Source organism: Mesoplodon bidens (genome assembly GCF_964165515.1).
Source record: "Mesoplodon bidens genome assembly, chromosome: 15".
In the NCBI taxonomy this organism is placed as follows: domain Eukaryota; kingdom Metazoa; phylum Chordata; class Mammalia; order Artiodactyla; family Ziphiidae; genus Mesoplodon; species Mesoplodon bidens.
In genome coordinates, this window is record NC_138171.1 from 10,580,091 (window position 1) to 10,600,692 (window position 20,602).

Genomic DNA, 20,602 nt, shown 5'->3' on the forward strand with positions numbered 1-20,602 from the left:
TTCCTCCAAAATAGTGAATTGAAATATTCTTGATTGTATAGTCTGGCTAACCAGGAACTGCTGACCGGTGCCCACCAACCAACTCAATTAACCAGCCCTTTAATACATTTAAATTAATTTAACTCTTTTAAATTTGCCTTAAAGTAAAAGTATTCTATGATAAGAATCTGATGGTGCATCAAAACCCTTTAGAGTAGTTGTTAAAAATGCAGATTCTTGAGCATCCCTTGAAACTACATGACACAAGTACAAGTCAGACAAAAAACAAACATACAAACCCCTAACCCTAAAACCTTCACAGGTAGCTTTGAGTGTATATACCTGGTTAAGGACTTTAATGATAATATTAGGAACTTATAAATCCTGGCAGTTGCTTTTTCTAAATCTAACATGACAGCCTTTTGGGGATTTTGTTTCCATTTGTTGCTGCTTTTCATTTACTACAAGTCACATTTTACTATTTCTTTGCATGTCTAGTAATTGTTGACTGTATACTGACATTGTGATGATGATGTGTACTGGACATTGTAGAGACTCTTGATTTTGTTATCTTCCTCTAAAGGTAGTTCAGTTACTGGCTGATCACATTGAACTTTTATAGGCTTGATTTTACCCTTTGTTAAGGTAGACCTGTGGAAAGCCCAAGGTATTCCCCATGCCCTTCAGGTTCATGGGGTTAGCCATCAAATTCCTTCTTTTGTGGATCTAGTTGAGGCTAGGTTTTAGACCATGTTAGGGCAGGTCTAAAGTAGCCCTTACTCTAAGGCATGACCTTACTCTTAAGGCCTAGTCTTTTTGGATGCTTCGTGGGGAGGTCACTCCTCTCTGGTGGGCTGGAATTCCAATACTCCAGCCCTGCTCAACCTCTAGTCTCTCTGTTTCCCTTTTTACCCCGTAGCTGCCTCTGTCTGATAAACTCTGCCCATTCTTTCCCTGGGCTTACACAGCCCAGCCCTTGGCCAAGGATTTGGGGAGCTCCCCTAGCACCTTCTTCCTCTCTGATGCTTTACCCACAGGTCCTAGCTGCTTCTACAGCCTGGGACCCTGAACTCTGTCTCCCCAACTGAGCAGGCGCACTGTATTCTGCTTGAACTCCACTCCCTGCATGTGGGAGGGAAACTGTCGCCAGGTAGAGAGCTGCTGTGAACATGGGCTCACCTCCTATGTTTCCTTTCTCTCAAGGACCACAGTCTTATGCTGCCTGCTGTCTAGTGCCTGAAAGCAATTGACTTATCAACTTTTGTCCTATTTTATAGTTGTTTATGGTGGTAGGGCTGGTCTGGTACTATTTACTCATGCTTGAACACTGAGTTTTGGAAAAGAAAGGCTTCATATCATTATCGATCAAGGCTTATCTGCTCTAGGATGGGAACCTCTTGGCCTGGAGGTGGTGTCAGTGTGTTCTGGAGTCAAAGCCTTTGGTTGTAACAGAGAGAGAAACTCATTCAAAGCAGATTAGAAAAAGGGGATTATATGGGGAGGCTACTGGGGTAACATATCATCAGGTCAGGAGATTCAGCTCAAGAAGAACCTGGACTCATGGTCATGAGTCCAAGATTTATTTCTTTGCTCAGTCAATCCATTCAACAAGTGGATTCGTTCTGCAAGTATTTGTTGACCACCTACCTTTTGCAATATACTGTGCTTGATGCTGAGATAAAATGAAGACTGAAAGAGAAGCGGTGATTAGCTTCTCTATGGAGCTCATGATCTAGGGGGTATAAAGTTATTGACTAAGTAATCATGCAAATGATAAAATTACAAATTGTGGCAAGTGGCAGGAAGGAAACGTGCATGAGGCTCTAGGCGTGTAAAATGGAGGAGCCAGTGTAGAGGGGGGAGGATTTCCCTGGTAAGATTTCCTTGAAGAAGAGACTTGGGCGGAGGATGATGCGTAGAGGGAACAGTATGTGCAAATGCTTAGAGGCAGAAGGAAGCAAACTGTGTCAGCGGACCTTGAGGAAGCCAGTGGAACCAGACTATGAAGGGCCAGAGAGAGAGAGGAGGGGGCCCGAGCGGGCAGGGCCTGAGTAGCCATGGGGGAGAGTTAGGCTTTTACCCTGAGATGGGAAAAGCAGGAAGGAAACAAGGAGAAGCTTTAGGAGGCTCTGTCCATGGTGTCTGTCCTTTCGGGGCTATGTGGTGTCTTTGTTCTCTGATTATTCAACAAACGTTTGTTGAGCACTGCTTTGTACCAGGCATGGTTCTAGATTCTGGGATGTGGTGTGAACGAACCAGCCAGAAACCCTCACCGTCGTGAACTTACAGTTCAGCAAGATGATGCTAATAATAGTTAACACTTAGTGAGCATTTACCGCATGTCAGACCCTATTCCAAGTGCCGTCTGTGTTAACTTATTTAATCCTCAAAAAAACCCTAAGAAGCAGTTACAGTTAGGTCAAGGAGATGTCCAGGAACTTGTTCAAGATCACAGCTCTTGAATGGTGGACTCAGGATTTGGATTCCGGTGTCTGGCTTTGCCTGTTGTACAGCTTTCCTCGTCTTCCACGTCCCTCTGCAGACCAGCTTCCCCTGCCGCCTCATTCTCACCAGGCAGGGAAGTCCTGGTGGAGAAATGCCCACCAGGCCCTCCTGCCTATCGATTTTCTATGCTGTCCCTGTCCTAGCCCCTCACCAGCTCATTGGAGCCCAAGTCCTGACCCTCAGGGAGATTCTAATTGGCCCTGGTGGGGGGGAAGGGTGCCACCCTCTGGTCCAGTTAGCTTGGCCAGTGAGGTCAGACCATGTGCAGTGTAAGGCTCTGCTCACCCATTCATCAGGGGCTGGGGCCGTGGAAAGTTCCAGAGAAGGGAATGGGCTGGACGTGCAGTTCCGAGGATGCCCGCTACACTGTGCTTGATGTTCACGCCCCTTATTCCAATAGCTCCCCAGGATCCGCCCCTCTTCTTGTTCGTAACTTTGAAAACTCAACGTATGACTTAAAAATCTGTAGCCATATCCTCAGAAGACACAAAGTGAAGTCTTTAAAAAAAAAAATCATTTGAATAGACTGGGTTCTCTTCAAAACGAGATGAGCTAACCCCTGATTTTTAACATAGGAAGTCAGTTTTTTAAAAACTTCTTTGAAAAATGAAGAGAGAGGGGACTCTAAGAAGACAAGGGCTCTTAACCTTTAAGTAGGTGTGAAAACCCCTTTCGAAATCTGGAGGGTTGCCCTTTCATTCCCAGAAGAGCAGCGAAGCCCTGTTTTGTACCTTGCCTAGATGCTTCTGGTGGTTTCTTTCTTGATCTCTGTCTCTCTCCTTATCTCTCCATCTGTTTCTATTTCTGTACTGTACCATGGCTCACTTTTCCCCCCTCGATGATTGGTCCTCACCTTTCTCTTTTTTATTTGCCACACTATAAAACTTCACTTTTTTTTGCATGCCTAGTGGTTTTATGCTCCTCTTTATATGAAAATAAAATGAGTACATGACCATTTCATTCTCTTTCTTTACATGTAAAATTTCATATCTTAAGCATATGCCGTGTTCAGCTGTTTTTCTTTCTTTGTTCTTCCCTCTCTCTTGAATGTCACTTGATCTTGGAAGAAAGTTTGTTCCAAACCTTAAATACTTTTCAGATCTCATGACTCATTCATTCGGTGAACATTCTGTCAAGGGCTTGCTGTGTGCCAGGTGCTGTGCTAGGCGCCAGTAATGTAATGATGGGTGGGATGGACGCAGTCCCTGCCCTGATGTAGTTCAAGGGGCACCGGATATGCCAAGTAGACCAGGATGGTTGGTGTGCCCGTTGCTGAGATGTGGGCGTGTCAGGGAGGCCAGACGAGGGCCATCTGGGATGACACCTGGACTCCAAGGTAGGACATGACAGCTGATTAGGAGTTCGTCTGTTGGATTCACGGCTTGGGGCGGGAGGTGGTGGTAAGTGCTTTGACAAAACAAACCGAGCCCGGAAAGTACTACTTGGATGACCTGCTTTAGAGGGAGGAGCGCTCTGAGGAGGTGACTTACCAGCTGGGGCCTGGAGCAGATGATTGAGCCAGCAAAGAGGAATGTTGCCCTTCCTCCCTCTGTCTCTGTCTCTTTTGGTGGTGGTGGGAGAGTGTTCCATGCACAAGGCACGGCACACACGGAGGTCCTGAGGCAGGGAAGAACTTGGTGTGTCTGTGGAGCCGAAGGAGGGCCAGTGTCACTCGAGTTTAGCTTGGAGGGTCACGGTTGGCAGGACTCATAAGCCAAGATGAGGAACTTGGGTTTTATTTCAGGGCAAGGGGAAGGGAGTGCTGAGTTTTGAGAGGGGAGGAAGATGATTCTGATTTAATATTTTTGGGATCACTTGCGCGTCCCTCTAAGGAGTGGGCTTCTCTACGGGAGGAAGCGGGGAGGGGAATTTGATAGGCTGTGGCAGTGCCGGCTGGAAGGTCAAGGTGGTGAGGACTGGGAGGTGGCATTGGGAGGGGAAGGGATGGATTCCAAGGTGTGAGCTTCGGGACTTGGTGCTGGCTTAGGTGTGGGGGGGTGAAGGAGCGCCTGGGTAGAGGGTGTTGTCATATGCCACGTGGGAAGACCTGAGGAGGCAGTCATTTTCCTAGGGGAAGATTACGAGTTCAGTTTGGGGTGAGGGAATTAGGAAGCGCTTGTGGGGCATCCAAGCAATGACGGCAAGTAGGCAGTTGGGTATATGAGTCTGGAGCTCAGAAGCAGAGTCCTAGACTTTCTAATGCTCAGGCCATCACTACAGGGCTCAGTGCACATCCACTCGTAAGGATTTATTTCACACACCCTCAATAACAAGCTGCATCTCTCTAGAAGCAGTGGACTAAGGAGAGGACCAAAGAAGTGATTGCAGGAACAAGATTACAAACTGCGTGCTCGTGGGAGCCAGACGAAAGAAGGAAATGACTGCCTTGGCCAAGCAGGGAGCAATAGGGAGTGGTGGGGAGTAGGGCACAGCACAGTATGTCCCTTCTCTGAAGGAGGCAGCTGGTACTCAGCGCCCCTTGGTTATGCCATGTGGGAACCAAAGTTGCCAGGTTTCACAGTTTTTATTAAGGGGAGCAAGGAATCTGAATTTTTATGTAAAATTTCTGACTTTTATATTTTGGCTACTAAATCAAAGTTTGAGTTAGATTTAGCTCAAGGCAAATATCCTCAAGTTCATAGCCTCTGGGGGTTAATAAGGACTGTGCTACGTTAAGGGTTATCAGTAGAAAGGGAGGTAGGCGAGAGCCTATGTTTATACGATTTCTAAGAATTGTCCAGTTAGGGAAGGAGCTCGGTTCGCAGCCAGACCCTAGACATTTCTCCTATAAAGCTCTAAATCTCGTGGAACTAGAGCAAGTTTATGGTTTTTTCTGAGGAGCCTGGGAATCTTCGTTCTTTGACGTGACTTTGACCTGTAGGGATCAGAGAAAGGGAACCACTTGATTGACCTTGAAAGAGCCACATGCCTTTTGGTGGAACCCTGCCATCATTTCCTCGTTCTGTTTCAGGACAGGAAGCAGTGGTCCTTTGGTGGACAAAACTGCCATTCAAAGGCAGCTTTGCAAGGTTGGGCTTTAAGCGTTTCCATAGCTCTTCAGCTTATGGGATCTCATAATACCCCAGCTGAGAGTTGCCTGTATAATGCCACTGTCATTTAATCCTTTCCCTGGCTGCTTCCAGACCCTTTAACCATAATCCTGCATAGAAATTCCCGGTAGAGGACACTTCGTTATTTTTCCTCATCCATCTTTGTGCCGGGGCTTTCAATAAACGTTATTCTTACCACTCTCTGGGACGTGTTTTCAACTGAAAGAAGGATTGGAAGGCCATCCTTTTCGTTATAAAGTAGTCAAAATCTGAGATTGTTTAACCACAGCACACACCTCCAAAGACAATACTCCTGATTCTTTCAAACAGATGTTCAGACATATGGAGAAAACATGGGCAGTTCCTTTAGGAGAAATTCCTTGCAGATGCAGAAACCTGATCTCGATTTCATCCTGGGGAACAGTAATGAGCTTTGCAGAGAGAAGAGTGGGGGGCCGGGGCGCACCTGTCCAGGTTACCGCCTTCCCATCCTGGAGGAGGCTAGTAAAGTCTCCGAGCTTTCATCTCGTAAAACAGATTACGGGACAGTGATTTTCATCCTGTTGGATTTTGGCTTTTGTACTCTCTGCGACTCACTTTAAATTATATCTAAGACAGGGGAGAAAGAAGCCAGATGGGGTTTCCTCCTGACCAGGCGAAACTGGAGTCGTGACAGGGAGCCGCGCTTCTCTGGCAATTGGCTGGGCGTGTTGGCTTCCACTGACTAATAAAATTTTGTGCTCGGTGAGGCTGGCTCCATGAAACAGGAAGCAGGTCTTGCAGATGCTAATTTGTCTTGATCAGGGCTGCTGTGTTTGCTTAGAACTACAGAGGTTCAATGAGACCTTCTGCAGAAGGAAAGAAGAGGAGTGAAACAGTGACCCTCGAGCTTCAGAGGACGAGCACGTGTTCTGAGGTCATCGGGGTGCATTTTGCTCATTCATTCGTTTGTTCGAATTACTCACCCAGCGCCTTCTAGGTGCTCGGCACTCTTCCAGGTGCTGGGAAGGCAGCCGTGAACAAAACAGACAGAGATTCCTGCCCCCATGGCGCTGACGTTCTGGCTGCAGTGAGATAAACAATAAATCTAATAAATAGGAAAATTCAGTAGTACGTTGGAAGGTGGTAAATACTATGGGAAGAGCTGCCAGGGCGAGGGGAATTGGGTGTGGTCAGGTGGGCCTTCCTGAGCAGGTAGCATTGGAGCCAAGAAGGAGCTGAAGGACTAAAAGGTCCGGGTCTCTGGGGCTGAGTGCTCACGGCGGCCTGGACAGCCAGGGCCACCCTGGGTGTGGTCTGGGAGCAGAGAGGGGGCCTGCGTGGGAAGGGCAGGCTGAGTCAGGGCAGAGGAGGAGGGGGTGGAGGCCCAGAGGAAAGAGGATGGGCACGCTTGGGCCTTGGACGTCGAATACTTTCACTCGCAGGAAGGTGGGAGCCAGGAAGACCGGGTCTGACCTAGGTTTCAGCAGGATCCCTCTGGCTGCCTTGCTGATGAGGACAGGCCGCCGGGGGCCTGGGGGAAGGAGCACGGAGATGGGCTAGGAGCTGCTGCAGTGGTCCAGGCGAGACAGGACTGTGGCTGGACCAGGACTGGGGAGTGGAGGGCATGAGAGATGGTTGGACTCTGGGTATATTCTGAAAGTCAAGCAAACTGGATTTTTTGAGAGATCGGTTATGGGCGGGAGGCACGTGAGTGGTTGTAGTCTTGGGGGAGGCGGGAGTGCCCAGGGTTGAGCAGCCCTGCCCATCACACTGAGATTCTCCTGTTTTCAGAGGGAAGACATCTAGGGCTGGCTTGACCCAGCCTTTTCCTTTAAAGGTGAGGATGGGGTGGGGGGGGATGCTGAGGCCGACTTCAGGAGGACCCATCCTCACTACGCTCTCTTTGTCTATACCAGTCTCTTGATGATAACACTGGCCATTAATTAGAACATCTTTTAAAAGAGTACAGTCCAAACCAAGTGCATCTGTGGGCCAGGTGTAGCCCTGGCGTGTGACCTTGGCTGAGGCTGGAGTGGTCACAGAGGCCTTGTAAAAGCGTGGAGATGGGTGCTGGCCTCCAGGGGTGAGCCAGGTGCAGAAGAGAGGGTGTCGGGGGGCGGAGCCTGCACAGGTACAGGTGTGGAGGGATGAGGAAGTGCAGGGTTGGATGGTGCCCTGTGCTAACACGTCTGCATGTCAGAAACACACTGAGGGAAGCAAGAGGTGCTTTTAGCTCACAGGGGAATATAAATTATCATGAAGGAGCGTCAAACATTGCCCCCTGCCGCCCCCAGTGTAAGCAGAAAACAGAAAATTTCCAGAATCTTGCAGGAATAATTGTTCCAAAAAGAGAGATTAAGTCTGAGGCTTGCAGTGTGTCTGGCAACCAGTGGGAACATAGAGAGGAAACTTCATTTGTTCTATAAACAAAATTTTGGATTCCTCTTATGGGCCAGGCACTGTGATGTAACAATGACACAAGTGCACTTACCCCGCACCTACCATGTACTTTCCTTAGTGACCTACTTAATCTTTGCAGCGATGCTATGGAGTGCAGGTGGTAGAATTACTCTCATTTTACAGACAAGGAAATTGGGACACAGAGAGGTTAAGCAACTTGGCTGATGTCACCCAGCTGGTGAGCAGTGGCCTTGATTTGGACATAGGAGGTTTAAAGCCAGAGCCCCCACTGAACCATCAATCTGTGCTGCCTTTTGGTAGCAGAAAGAGCAGGTTGTTTGGAGCAAGGCAGTCCTAGCCTTCATTAGCTTTGGCACGCTGGATAACTGGCTGGGCTGCAGTTTCTTCACTTAGAAAAGAGTAAAGAACTACATCTTTCAGATTTTTGTTCTGTTTTGTTAAGAGTTGTTAGGATTCTAAGCAAAAGTGCCCCGCATGATCTTGGGTACAAAGTAGGATTTTTTTTTTTTTAAGATTTTTTGTTGTTGTTGTTGACATGGACTATTTTAAAAGTCTTTATTGAATTTGTTACAATATTGCTTCTGTTTTTCGTTTTGGTTTTTATGGCCCCACGGCATGTGGGATCTTAGCTCCCCAACCAGGGATCAAACCCACATCCCCTGCATTGGAAGGCGAAGTCTTAACCCCTGGACCACCAGAGAAGTCCCACAAAGTGGTCTTTTAATCTGCTGATGTTCTTCGGTTGAGAGAGAAAGATTGACATGGATCTGGGGTATTTTAAGCTCTGATAGCCTAAGATTAGATCCTGGTGCCCGTTCAGGTTTTTTCTGGTTGAGTTCACCACATCTGAGACTAACTTAGGGCACTTTATTTACACATTGAGGGTTGTTTATTTACACATCGTTTGTTATATACGTGATACTATTTCATCCTTGCAACCACTCAGTGAGTTGGTGCTATTATTCCCCTTGTACAGATGGATAAAGAGGCAGGGGGGAAGCTAATGTCACTTACCTAAAGTCAGGCAGACAGTAAGCACTGGAGCCCTGACTTTGGCTTTTAGCTTCTGGCTTCTCATCTTTCCATGCACCTATTCATTCATCCATCACCTGCTCCCAGCCGGCTCTGCATCAAGCCCCAGCACAGAGAGCTCCATTTGGGGCTTAACATGAGGGTAAGATGGGACAGGGCTCATGCAAGGCTCCTCTGTAGCATCTTTGGGCAGCACCCGGCTGGTGGTGTGATTTGAGCCCTGGACCCAGCACTGGGCATCCAGGTCCCATCATGGCCTTCACTTTCTTCACTGAGGGACCTTGGGAGAAACAAAGACTGTCTCTGGTCCTGTGAGAAAGGAGGCATCTGCTAGAGGTGGATTGTAAGTACCAGCTAGCTCCAACATGCCCCGGGAGAGAGGGGAGGTGACGGCTCCTCACACGGGCCCTGTTCCCTCTGTGACAGCGGCAGAGCCATTCTCTGGATCCTGGGAGACAGCGTGGAGGTAAAGGTGGCTTGTTCTGAGCCTCCTGGAAAACTGTGGGCTGACTCTGCCCATAATTGCATCTGTTTATCGAGCACTTGCTATGTGACAAGCACGTCACATGCAGTGGCTCAGGCAGGCTTGCTGCCCCTGCTCTGTGAATGAGGCTCAGCGGTGTTGAGTGCCTTCCCCAGGGAGCACGTGGTCACTAGTGACCCTGACCAAGCTTCCCCTGTGTGCCAGTTGTAGGAGGTCATGGTGCTCTTATTAACCCCATTTACAGATGAGGAAACTGAGGCTCAAGGTCACACCACTCAGCAGAGGTCAGCACTAGTGACCCTGACCAAGCTTCCCCTGTGTGCCAGTTGTCGGAGGTCATGGTGCTCTTATTAACCCCATTTACAGATGAGGAAACTGAAGCTCAAGGTCACACCACTCAGCAGAGGGGGCAGTTCCTAGGGTCTTTGTAAAGATAAAAGACTTAAGGTGGGAAAGTGCATAGAACGGGGCCTGGCTTGCACCAAGCACTCCATGTATGCGCGTTGTCACTCTTTCCTGGTATTGGTTATTTTCCTCCGCACCGTCCTGTTAGGATAAAAAAAGGGAGCCTTTGTTCTCACGTGGAAGTTTGGATTTCATGCTGTCATCCCGGAGTTGGGATGGACATGAGCTAGATAATGATGATAGGATGATACGAGTGCCCACAAATTACTGACACGTGCCCTGGATGAGGTCAGAGGACTCGCTCAGGGTCATGTAGCCCACACGTGGTGGAGCTGAATTTAAAAGCACAGCTGTTGGCCTCCTTGGCCAAACTGTTTCCCCTGCTGTGTATGGTCCTCAGGCCCACTACCTAGGGGTGGCTGATTCTGAACATTCTGACACAGGTTTGAAAAAGTTTGTGTGGATGTATATGTGTGTGTGTGTGTGTGTGTGTATATATATATATATACACACACAGACGTGCATATATAGATTATATATATAAATAGATACATAATATGTAAATATACACATGCATATATATAGACACTATATATATGCGTGTATCTTTGCATAAGATACACACATATATATGTAATTTTCAATTATTTTTCTTGTCTTAGTATGTATTCACTGTTTAAAAAATACAGAAAAATATAAGAAACCAAACAGCACCCTTTGTCACCTGGAGAGAACTAGTGTCATTGCTTCAGCGTTTTCCTTTCAGTCTTTTCCTCATGCTTGTACACTTAAGCTCATAGTACCCATCTCCTGCCCCCACCCCTCCTTAGTTGAGTCTGTATCAGGTTATTTTCATGACATTAGGGGGAAAATAGCATTTACCAAGCTCCAAGTAAGGTTGGGAATTGCTTCATGTGCCTTCCATGTATAAATGGATATAATACTACCTTGATTTCCAGGCAATACTTGGAGGCACAGAGAAGTTTAGTAACTTACCTAAGGTCACACAGGAAGTGGGTGAGCCATGAATTGACCTAGAGCATCTAGCTCCAAAGCCTGCACACTTAACTAGTTCAGCCACAAAGAAGAAGTAGAAATCTTTGATGATCCTAAGATAATTTTCCAGGTTGTGCCTAGGGGCTTCTGTTGTTGCTTAGGTATTTTGAAAAATTCAGGAAATAAATGTAGTCTATTTGAGCCATCAAGGCAAATTCTTCCCTTGTCAGGGTGCTCAGGCTCATGCCGTCCATTACTGTCTCCCTGCTCCCCTCTCCTCCATCTGCCTTCCTTCCCTCCCAGGGTTTGGCCACAGCAGCCAGCAGGCCCCTCCCAGGTGCAGAACAATAGCCGGCCTGTGGGGCTGTGCGACCTGGTGGGGGGCATACACTGTGGGCCTCTGTGGACACTCCTGAGCATGTCCTGGTGTGAGGCCTGGAGCCTAAGAGCCCAGGGAGGCCAGTGTAGCCTGCGCTTGGGCTCTGAGACCTCAGCATCTCCAGAGGGTTTGGCTCCCAAATGCAAACCATGATACCACCTGTGCTGAGCTGGTCATGGGACCTACCTGGCCATCCTTGTCCTTCAGACTGAGTTGTTCTTATCACACTAGTGGTGTGGCTGTGAACAAGGATTATCTGACCTCCTGGGGCCTCAAGGTCCCCAACGGCAAATTGTACAGAAAGTTACTTCTCTTTTAGGATCTAGGAGATGAGCATGTGTGTAAAAGACAGTGCTAAGTGCAGGCTGCTCTGGTTTCTTTTATAGTTTAACTTTGGGGAAGGAAATGCATTCACATGCTGCAGAATTTGAAAGATACAAGAGATGCACAGGGCAAGACCGGCCTCCCTCCTCAGTCCCCAGCGACCACCTCTTCTCCCTGAGGCCCCAGTGTCACCGGTTTCTTGAGTGTCCTTCAGGAGAGGGTTTGTGTCTGTCCTTGTGGTTGGATGCATTGTTGTCATCGCCATCATCATGGGCATCATCATGGGCAGAATGCCAGGCACATTTAAAATTCCCTATAAATGATCAAAGCAGTTATTACTGTGGAGCTTAAAAAGGCATCGCATTGTGATTTTCCAAATAGGAAGTGAAGCTGAGATGATCTTCTTGGCATCGTTTATTTAACCAAATTGACCTCTCCCCTTGAAACTTAGGTTTCTGTTAAAGGAATCCCATCTTCCTAATTTGACATTTATTATAAAACTGTAAATACTGGTCTAATGAATACAATTTTTGGAACCTGCCTCAAGTAAATGTTTGTTAAGCCTTGGCTTTACCTGACCCCAGGCGTAATGATGTAAAATAATCCATCAGCATACACTGGCTGTATCCCCCGTCTATGCCTGTATCCTTTCTTTCTCCATCAGAAAATGATACATTGAAGATAAAAGCAATGGATGGTATCAGCAAGGGCAGGATGCCATGGTTACAAAGTAGCAAGAAGTGGGTGGAGTAGGATTGAGTGGTTTTCCGCTTATCTCTTATTTATTCAACAAATACAGATTGTGCTTCCACCACATGCCAGGCCCTGTGCTGGGTGCTCCCCACTCAGTTTGGTCCACGGGCTAGCAGCACAGACCTCCCCTGGGGGCTTGTTCAAAATGCAGAATCCCAGGCTTCACAGTCTGCCAAGTCGGAATCTGCCTTTTACAAGATACCTTGGTGATTTGTGTGCATATTGGAGTCTGGAGCACATTATTCTAGGACAGGGGTCAACAAACGATGTCATCCAAGTCCGGCCCGCCACCTGCCTTTCTAAATAAAGTTTTATTGGAACAAAGCCACGCCATTTATTTACATATTGTCGGTGGCTGCCTTTGTGCTACATTGGCAGAGTTGAGTCCTTGCGACAGACACTGTGTGGCCTGCAAAGCCTAAAATGTTTACTGTCTTGTCCATTATGGGAAAAGTTTGCTGACTGGAGACGGAGATAGAATAGTGAACAGAACAGACAAAATCCCATGTTCTCACGGAGCTGGTGTTCTGGTGGAGGGAGATATACAACAAACCAGTAAACCTAGTGTTGGTAAAAAGCCTTAAGAAGAAAAATAAGGCAGGATGGGAGGATGGAAGATGATTGTGAGGTGGTGAGGATGCTATTTAGGGAAGAACTTTCTGAAGAGACGACATTTAACCAGAATTTTGAGTGCAGTGAGAGAGTAAGCTGTGTCACTGTCTTGAGGGAAAGTGCTGTAGGAGAGGGAATCGCTAATGCAAAGGCACTGAGGCGGGAGCTTTCTTGGTGTCCATTTTGGACCTCAGTTCAGAGGTGGGTTCTGATTAGGAGTTAGGTATTGACAGTGAACATGTTTTTTTTTTTTTTTCTCACATGACCTTTGCTGTGGCATTTCAGTGCCTTTTATATGACCATGGAATGTAGACAGAGGTCCCCAACTCGCAGCCCAGGGAAGTCTTCTGTGTGTCATTGGGTACAGTCGCACAGGCAGTGCACTGCACAAGAGCACTGCATATCATGAGGGCACCATTCATATTTGCATATTTATCAAGACAGTGTTCTGACACATGCCTTCTAAGGGTGTAGAGGAAGAGGTGTCTTCTCCTAATTTGTACAAAAGTGCCAGGCATTAGCAGTGGCCCTGGTGGTATACTTCTTAAAAAGAGAAAAAATCTGAGTGTGAATGTCTTTAGGTGAGGGCCATTCGTCTGTCTTTGCACTGGCCGCTCAGTTCATTTACATTACCTGGCCCTTTAAGCCATTTGAATTTAACTCTTGATGGCAAGAAAGGCATTTCTGCTAGTTTAACAGACATCCCGACTCAGTTATTTTCTTCCTTGCAGATGGGGTTTTTGTTGTTTTCTCCTTCCTACCCTCTAACCAACCAGACTGGCTGGGACAGCGCCGGGAGCCTTGTCAGCTTCCACCTCTGCCTTTGCCTGGCTGTGCAACCTCAGCCCACACACTTCTTCTCTCTGAGTTGTGGGAGCCTCAGCTCCAAAACAAGGGTGCTCCGTAAGCTCCTCCCACCACTAAACTTACACGATTCTGTGACTCAGATTAATAGGTATCACCTGAGTAGAAGTGCCTGCGTTTAGTTCTGTTCACTTTGAGGTGGGAGTTCCAGCTTCTCTTCACCTTGGCCTGCCTTCACTTGCATCATTTCCTATCTCCAGGGTTGACTCATTCATGGACTTGAAGCTGGCTTGTTTAGAGTTTGGGGATGATTGAGCTAGAAGGAGACTTAGAAATCATCTAGCTGAAGGACTGGTGTGTCAGATTCATGCCATTTTACTGAGGGCTTCAGCTACCATTTTATTGAAGGCTTCAGTTACTGTTTTACTGAGGGCCAGACTTTTTGCTAAGCCAATGTCTCATACAATCTCATGCTGAGGACTTGAGGTAGGTACCGTCATCATTGGTATGCGTTTATCAGATGGAGGCTCAGAGAGATGATGTGAATTATAAAGATTACACAGTGACTAAATTATGTGAATTATAAAGATTACACAGTGACTAAATTGGCAGAGCCGCCACTCAGACTGTTAAAACCAGAGGTTAGGAATGTATTTTTTATCAAGCATGTACAACATGCCAGACATTAAGTACCAGCTTGCATTACCCATAGTTACCCTATGAATTGGGTACTGTTATAATGAGAAAACTGAGCCTCCAAGAAATGTGTGGCTTGCCCAGGGTAAGGCTTATGCAGGTAGTAAGTGGAACCATTTCAGATTTCTGATCTTTTTCTCCTTCTCACGCACTTCTCTTTGCTTTGTGAACTTTTATGTGCATCCTGTTTACCTGTTGGCATTTGTTACAGGTCTGTGTATCTGTGCCGGGGAGGGTGATGCTGATACTTTGGTGGCCCCTGGCTAAACCACATCTTACCACCTTCCCTCTGCCTCCTGGGGCTGAGCTGTCATCTTCCCTTGTCTGGGGAGACAGCTATAGCTTCCTAACTGGTTTCCCTAGCTCCACTTGCCCAGTCTGCTCCCCACACAGCAGCCAGAGGATCTGTTTGAGCTGTGAATGGGTCCACAGCACTCCCTTGTTCTGAATCCTCCTGGGTCTCCCCTCTCACCCAGTACACACAGACTCCTTACCATGGACTGCAAGGCCCTGCGTCATCTGGTCCCTGCCTGCCTCTCTGCTCTTCCTCACTCACTCCACTTTCACTCTCCTGGCCTCTCACTGTTCTTCAAACTCTCCAAGCGGGCTCCGGCCTCAGGGCCTTTGCACTTGCTATTCACATTCCCAGATATCCACACAGCCCTCTTCTCTGCTTCACTCAAGTCTCTCTTTAATTGTCACTGCAAGGAAGCTTTCCCTGATTCTTCTATCAAAATAGCTACCCTTTCCTCTGCCATCCCCTCCCATTTTACTTACGGTGTTTTTTTTCATAGCCTGATATATTCTTCCTTCCATCCCTCCCTCCCACTTATCCCCCCATCAGCCCTCCATTTCTGCTCCATCCCAGTCCCAGGCACAGTGCCTGTCACTTAGAGGCACTTGATCTGTGCATGAGCATTGGCTGAGTGTCACCGCTGTGCCTTGCAGGTGTTAGTGAGCCCCGGTTTGCCTTGGCCCCTTGGATGAACAGTGCCCAGGGAGTTGGGGTGACGGGTGTGCTGACACGGGCGGCCCCTCGGTGGCTTTCCTGTGCTAAAGGAAATGAAGGAAGGAAATACAACAATTAAGAAGGACCAATTCAGAGCACTGGGACATGCCCAGGCTTCCGCGGCCCCTCGTCTCTTTGCCCAACGTGACTTGGCCTTGCCTGCGGCAAACAGAAGTCGTGACTTGATGGAATGGGCACAAGTTAGTTTTATAATGATTAAGAAGAAGAAAAAAAAACCTTATTTTTCACTTTCCTTTTTTAATCAAGAAGTATGCCGTGGGTGTTTCCTTGTGGTTTTCAGTCAAAGAGAGGATTGTTGTTGAGCTCCGAGTTCCCCTGGGGGCTGCAGCTTTGCGTGTGTCTAACTTTAACTTTGAACTCATGCTTTTAGGGCTGCGCTGGGATCGGGGGTCCTGGGGTCCTGCTCCGAACAAGGCAACAGGCTTGTTTATTGTGTCCCAAGTGCCCTGTCCACACAGGCCGCCTCCCAGATCTCACCCCATCTTCTTCCTGTTCCGATATACCCTCCACAGCCCGTCCTGCCCCTGGAGCAACGGGGACGGGGACGAGGGCCAAGCGGGGGGAAGGAGCTGCAAGAACTGGGCTCAGAGTGGATGCCCAAGGCGTGGGGAGGGGGGCGTCCGAACGTGGGCTCCTGTGCAGGGGTTAAAGGTGGTTTCGTGCTCAGCCAGGCGTCTCGACCAAGGGCTGGTTGTACAGGAACAGGATCACACCAAGTTCAGACGGTGTCCCCAAAGCAGCTGCAAGTGTGTATCTAGAGACCCCGTGTCCTCTTGCTCTTTCTTCTACACCCGTGTGCCCCGCTCCCACGCATTCTTTTCTCGTGTGTTTATTTTTTGGTGGATGTGTTATTTTTCTTGACAGGGGAGCAGAAGAAGTGGCTCCTTGACTTGGAATCCCTGGTTGGGGATGAGGTTAGGGGGGCCCGTTGGCTGCCCTCTCCTTGGGCCGAGGCACAACCTTGGAAAGTGCATCTCCAGGTGGCAGGCGGACTCTGGGAGGCTGTGACTCTCTGGGGATGTGGGTGCGAGTCCTGCCTTGTGGTCAGACCTGCGTCCCCTCTCAGGGCCAGGATGGGAGTGACGTTTTTCAGTGGGAAGCTCTGCGTCACCTCTTGCACCCGTCTGCCACCCGCCGGCTGAGCTGCTGAGAACAAGGTGCACCTGGATGCACTGCACCTGGGTGGCACCCTAACACCCGCCCCCAGAGCCTTTCAGGGGTATCTAGGAGGTCAGGTTGAGCAGCAGCCCTTCTTCAGTCAGCAGATATTTACCATGTGTCAGCGGTGCACCCTGGATGGAGAGAGAAATCGATCAGTCCCTGCCTTCGGGGAGCGCTCAGTCTACTGGGATAGGGAGAACCGGATATGGGAATAATTGAGGTCACGAGGGAGGCAGTTGAACAAAGAGGTTAATAGGAGGCGGTAATGGAGTCAGATGGCCTGGGTTAGAATCCTGCCTCTGCCACTTACTGGCTTGGCTGTGTGACACTGGGCAAGTTACTTAACCTCTCTGTGGCTATAAAGTAGGATGATGCTGGTACTTGAAAAAGAGATGACGACTGTAAAGCATTGAGCAGAGCGCCTGGTAAAATGAGTCCCATAAATGTTAGTGTTTGTTTGTTTGTTTGTTTGTTTCCCTGAGATAAGGGCAAAGTCTATAAGGGTTGTGATAGAGGGAGGGGATGGTGCAGGTCTGGGTTCAGCAGATCCCTCTGCCTCAGAGAATCTGGGGCAGCTTCTGGGAGGAGGTGACATTTGACTGGGGTGTTGAGGGGTGTGAAGGAAGAACGTTCCAGGCTTCAGGAGCAGCCTGGGAAGCATGCAGCGCTGACAGCACACTGTCTAAGAGCTCGAGGCCCGAGTCTGTCCACAGATGGTTTGAGCAGCTCAGGGCTTCGAACAACAGTGGACATTAGTTACCAGCATGTACAGATTAGGAGATTTCTCATAAAAAGTTGGATTTCTGGCTGATGTTAATAATCAGAAGACCTGGCAACCCTGGGCCCACATCCTCGTGGTAACAGTGGTCAGGAGCTGGGGGTCGCCCTCCCTTTACACCAGGGCTGGCATCCCAGATCCCCCCAGTTCTAGCCAGGCCCAGTTTGCTCATTCAAGTCCTTACCTGGTTCCTCTGGGCACCTTGTTGGTGATCCTGGACAGGGATTTGTTACCTGTTTGGGGAAATGTTTGGAGAAATGAACCCAGGTCTCACTGACTTTAATGGCTAAACATTTACTCAGAGTCATTTTTCTTAAATATAGAAGTGAGCCTTTGAATTACAAAGGTGACCTTCCCTTTCTCACATTATCGTCCTTCGTTTCAGTAGAAGGAGGTAGGTGGGGGTCTGTTCTGATCCACAGATTTTTCACAGGGAAAAAGGAGGGATAATTGAGACCTGAATTAAATTCCTCTTCAGGTGACACGCTGGGGTGTCGACCTGGCCAGCGGGGTTGATTTGAGCTGCTCCACCTGGGAGTGGGGATGGGTGTGTCTGTCGTGGGCTTCGAGCTCAGAAAGTAAGGGAATTGAACCCCACGGATTGAGAACAGGGAGCTAGTTTGCTTCCCTCGGCCCCTCAAAATTCCACACTTGCTAAAAAAAATGAGTGCTGCAGATTTTATCTGCATTCCGCCAGTCAGCAGAGGAAATCCCAGCTCAGAACTGGGTGAGGCTGAACCCCAGACAGGATACATATGGTACTGACACAGCACTCAGCTTCATCTCGGACATTTAAGATGGAATTTGTCTCTCCTCTCCCCTGAAATGATGGGGAAGCCGCATTCTCTTTGAGCTGAGTATTAGGGTCACGCTCAAATCCCCGTCAGAAAGGAGGCTTTGGGGTAGCTGGGATTCTAGCCCCACAGACTTGGGTGGAGGCTTACTTTGCCCATCTGGAGGTCAGCTCTGACAACGCAGTGACTGTCGGGTGGCCGGGTGTCCATTCCATTTAGGCCCCAGGCTGGCCTCGTTTCCAAGTGTGGTGACTCGCAGGCGGCGGGCGCACCCGTTTGCTGTCACGCTCGGTACAGTAAGTGGCCGTCCTCTCCGTCACCATCTCTCTCCGTTAACAGAGGACTTCAGAGTTTGGGCGGCCACCCAGGCCTCTCTCTAATCCTTAAGGAGTTAGAGTGAGCGTTTCCTTCTTACAACAGACTTCATTTCCCTTTCCTTCCAAAAGTCCTTCTTGGCAAACTGGGGCTTCTCGGCCTCTCACCTCCCTGCCGTGGGAGGTGAGAATCTCTCCCTCGCTGTGAGGTGACCGGGGCAGTGGTGCCTCACTGCTGCCAGCCAGGCTCCAGCCCCTCACACCCCACAGGTCCCGAGTCTCAGGACTCGGATGGAGCCGCGTTCAACTCTTGGCCGGGGTAGGCTGCTAACGGAACGAACAGAGATCTGAAAATGGTAGCAAAGGAAAGGGCTTTGGGGCGTGAAATAACAAAGCTCTTAAGAGTGAAGTGTAAGAGAATCACTGATGTGTGCTGTGTCTCCACTTGAAAGTAAAAGGATGATTTTTAAACAAAGAGGAAATAGTAGGAGCAGGTGTAGCAGAAAAGCAACGGGCTGGGGAAGCCTCTGGACTCGCTTTCCGTTCCCAGTTGTAACCCTTCCGAGCTGGTCGCCTTAGGCAGCTCACTTAGCCTCTCTGAGCTACCGTCTGGAGGCGCAGTGCCCGGTTCCGGGCTTGGCATGGGCAGCAGCGTGGGCCCCGCCCTTCTCCTCTCTTCTAAGGAGGACTAATGAACCAAATTAATGAAGGATGACACTGAGCTACCGTAGAGGAAGGTTTGAAATGAATGATGACGATGGTGCTGGTGATGATGGTAACTCTGACATTTATTGAGCACTTACTATGTGCCTGGTGCCGTTCTAAGCTCTTTACATGTATTACTTAATCCTCATTGCAGTGAGGACCCACGAGGTGGGTACCTGTTATTATCCCCCTTGTACAGATGGGGGCCAGTGTTCTGACGAATCTTAGATCTCAGACACAGATGGGGCCTGAGAAAGCTGGTGGTCAGAGCCACCATGTCCCGGGCCAGGCTCTTTGCTCGGTGTTTCTGCCCATCCCAGTGGGAGAGCGTCATGCCCGGGGCCCTGGTGCTGACACTGGCACAGACGAGGGAGCCGTGTGTGGACCGAGCTGGACTCTGTCCTGCCTCTGCTCCCTGGCCTCTCGGGGGATCAGCACAGCTGGATCTTTCTGGGGCGCTGGGCCAGGGGGCTGTTTCTGCAGAGCTGCCTCAGGTGGAGGAGCTGGCTTGTGTCCAGAGCCTGGCAAATGAGAATCACAGAAGGGGAGGGTCCCTCCCCGATCGAGGATAGTAGATTCACCATGTCCATCTGGGGCCATTCACCCTGTGAGTGGGAAGGTGAGCAGAATGGCCTGTAAGACCAGAACGATTTCTCTGGTACATCATTGATTTCACATCATGCAGTTATGACATGATGCCACCAAACCTCATTCCGTGTCCACAACAGCCCCTTGAAGATCAAATGAAGATGATGGATAACGTTTATTGAGCACTTACTATGTGCTGTCACTGTTTTAAGAGTTGCATATGTAATAACTCATTTCCTTCTCATGAGCCTATGACATAGGTAGGCGCTGTTTCCATTTTACACACGTAGAAGCATTTTTGGAGGGTCTGAGTGCTTGTCCAAGGTCACCAGCCAGTGAATTCAACAGCTGAGACTTGAGCTTGGGTCTGCCAGCTCCCAACCGCACCCCCCACCCCCCCAAGTCCACACCCCTGGCTTCTACTACTTTGAAATCTCTTCTTCTGGTTTCCTGATGACAAAACCAGGGCCCAGAAGGCTTGGGTGACTTTGCATATGTCACATGGCTAACCAGAGGCCCAGGCTTGCAGGTCAGTATCCTGTCCTCTTGGAGATGCGGGCCCCAAGCTGAGGACGCCAGCACCAATACTGCAATTCCGTGTGCGCGCGGACACGGCGGTGACCGGGGGACGCAGGGCGACATGAAAGGAACATGCTTGGCCTTGACAGTGGCCCAGCCCCCGCGCTCACTGGAGGCAGTTAAAAGGAAAGCTCCCGATAAGGAGACGCTTTATCACGCCTCTTGACAGGCTGCGCTTCCTCCCTGCTGCTACGTGAGCCTAAACCTCTAACAAGCCCCTGGCGTGGAGCT

General features: G+C 49.0%; 1 protein-coding gene across 6 annotated transcripts in view; it reads left to right on the forward strand.

The window, feature by feature from the left end:
* Positions 1-20,602, forward strand: part of NFATC2 (nuclear factor of activated T cells 2) — a 160,063-nt gene that overhangs the window by 39,593 nt on the left and 99,868 nt on the right. The window lies entirely within an intron of this gene.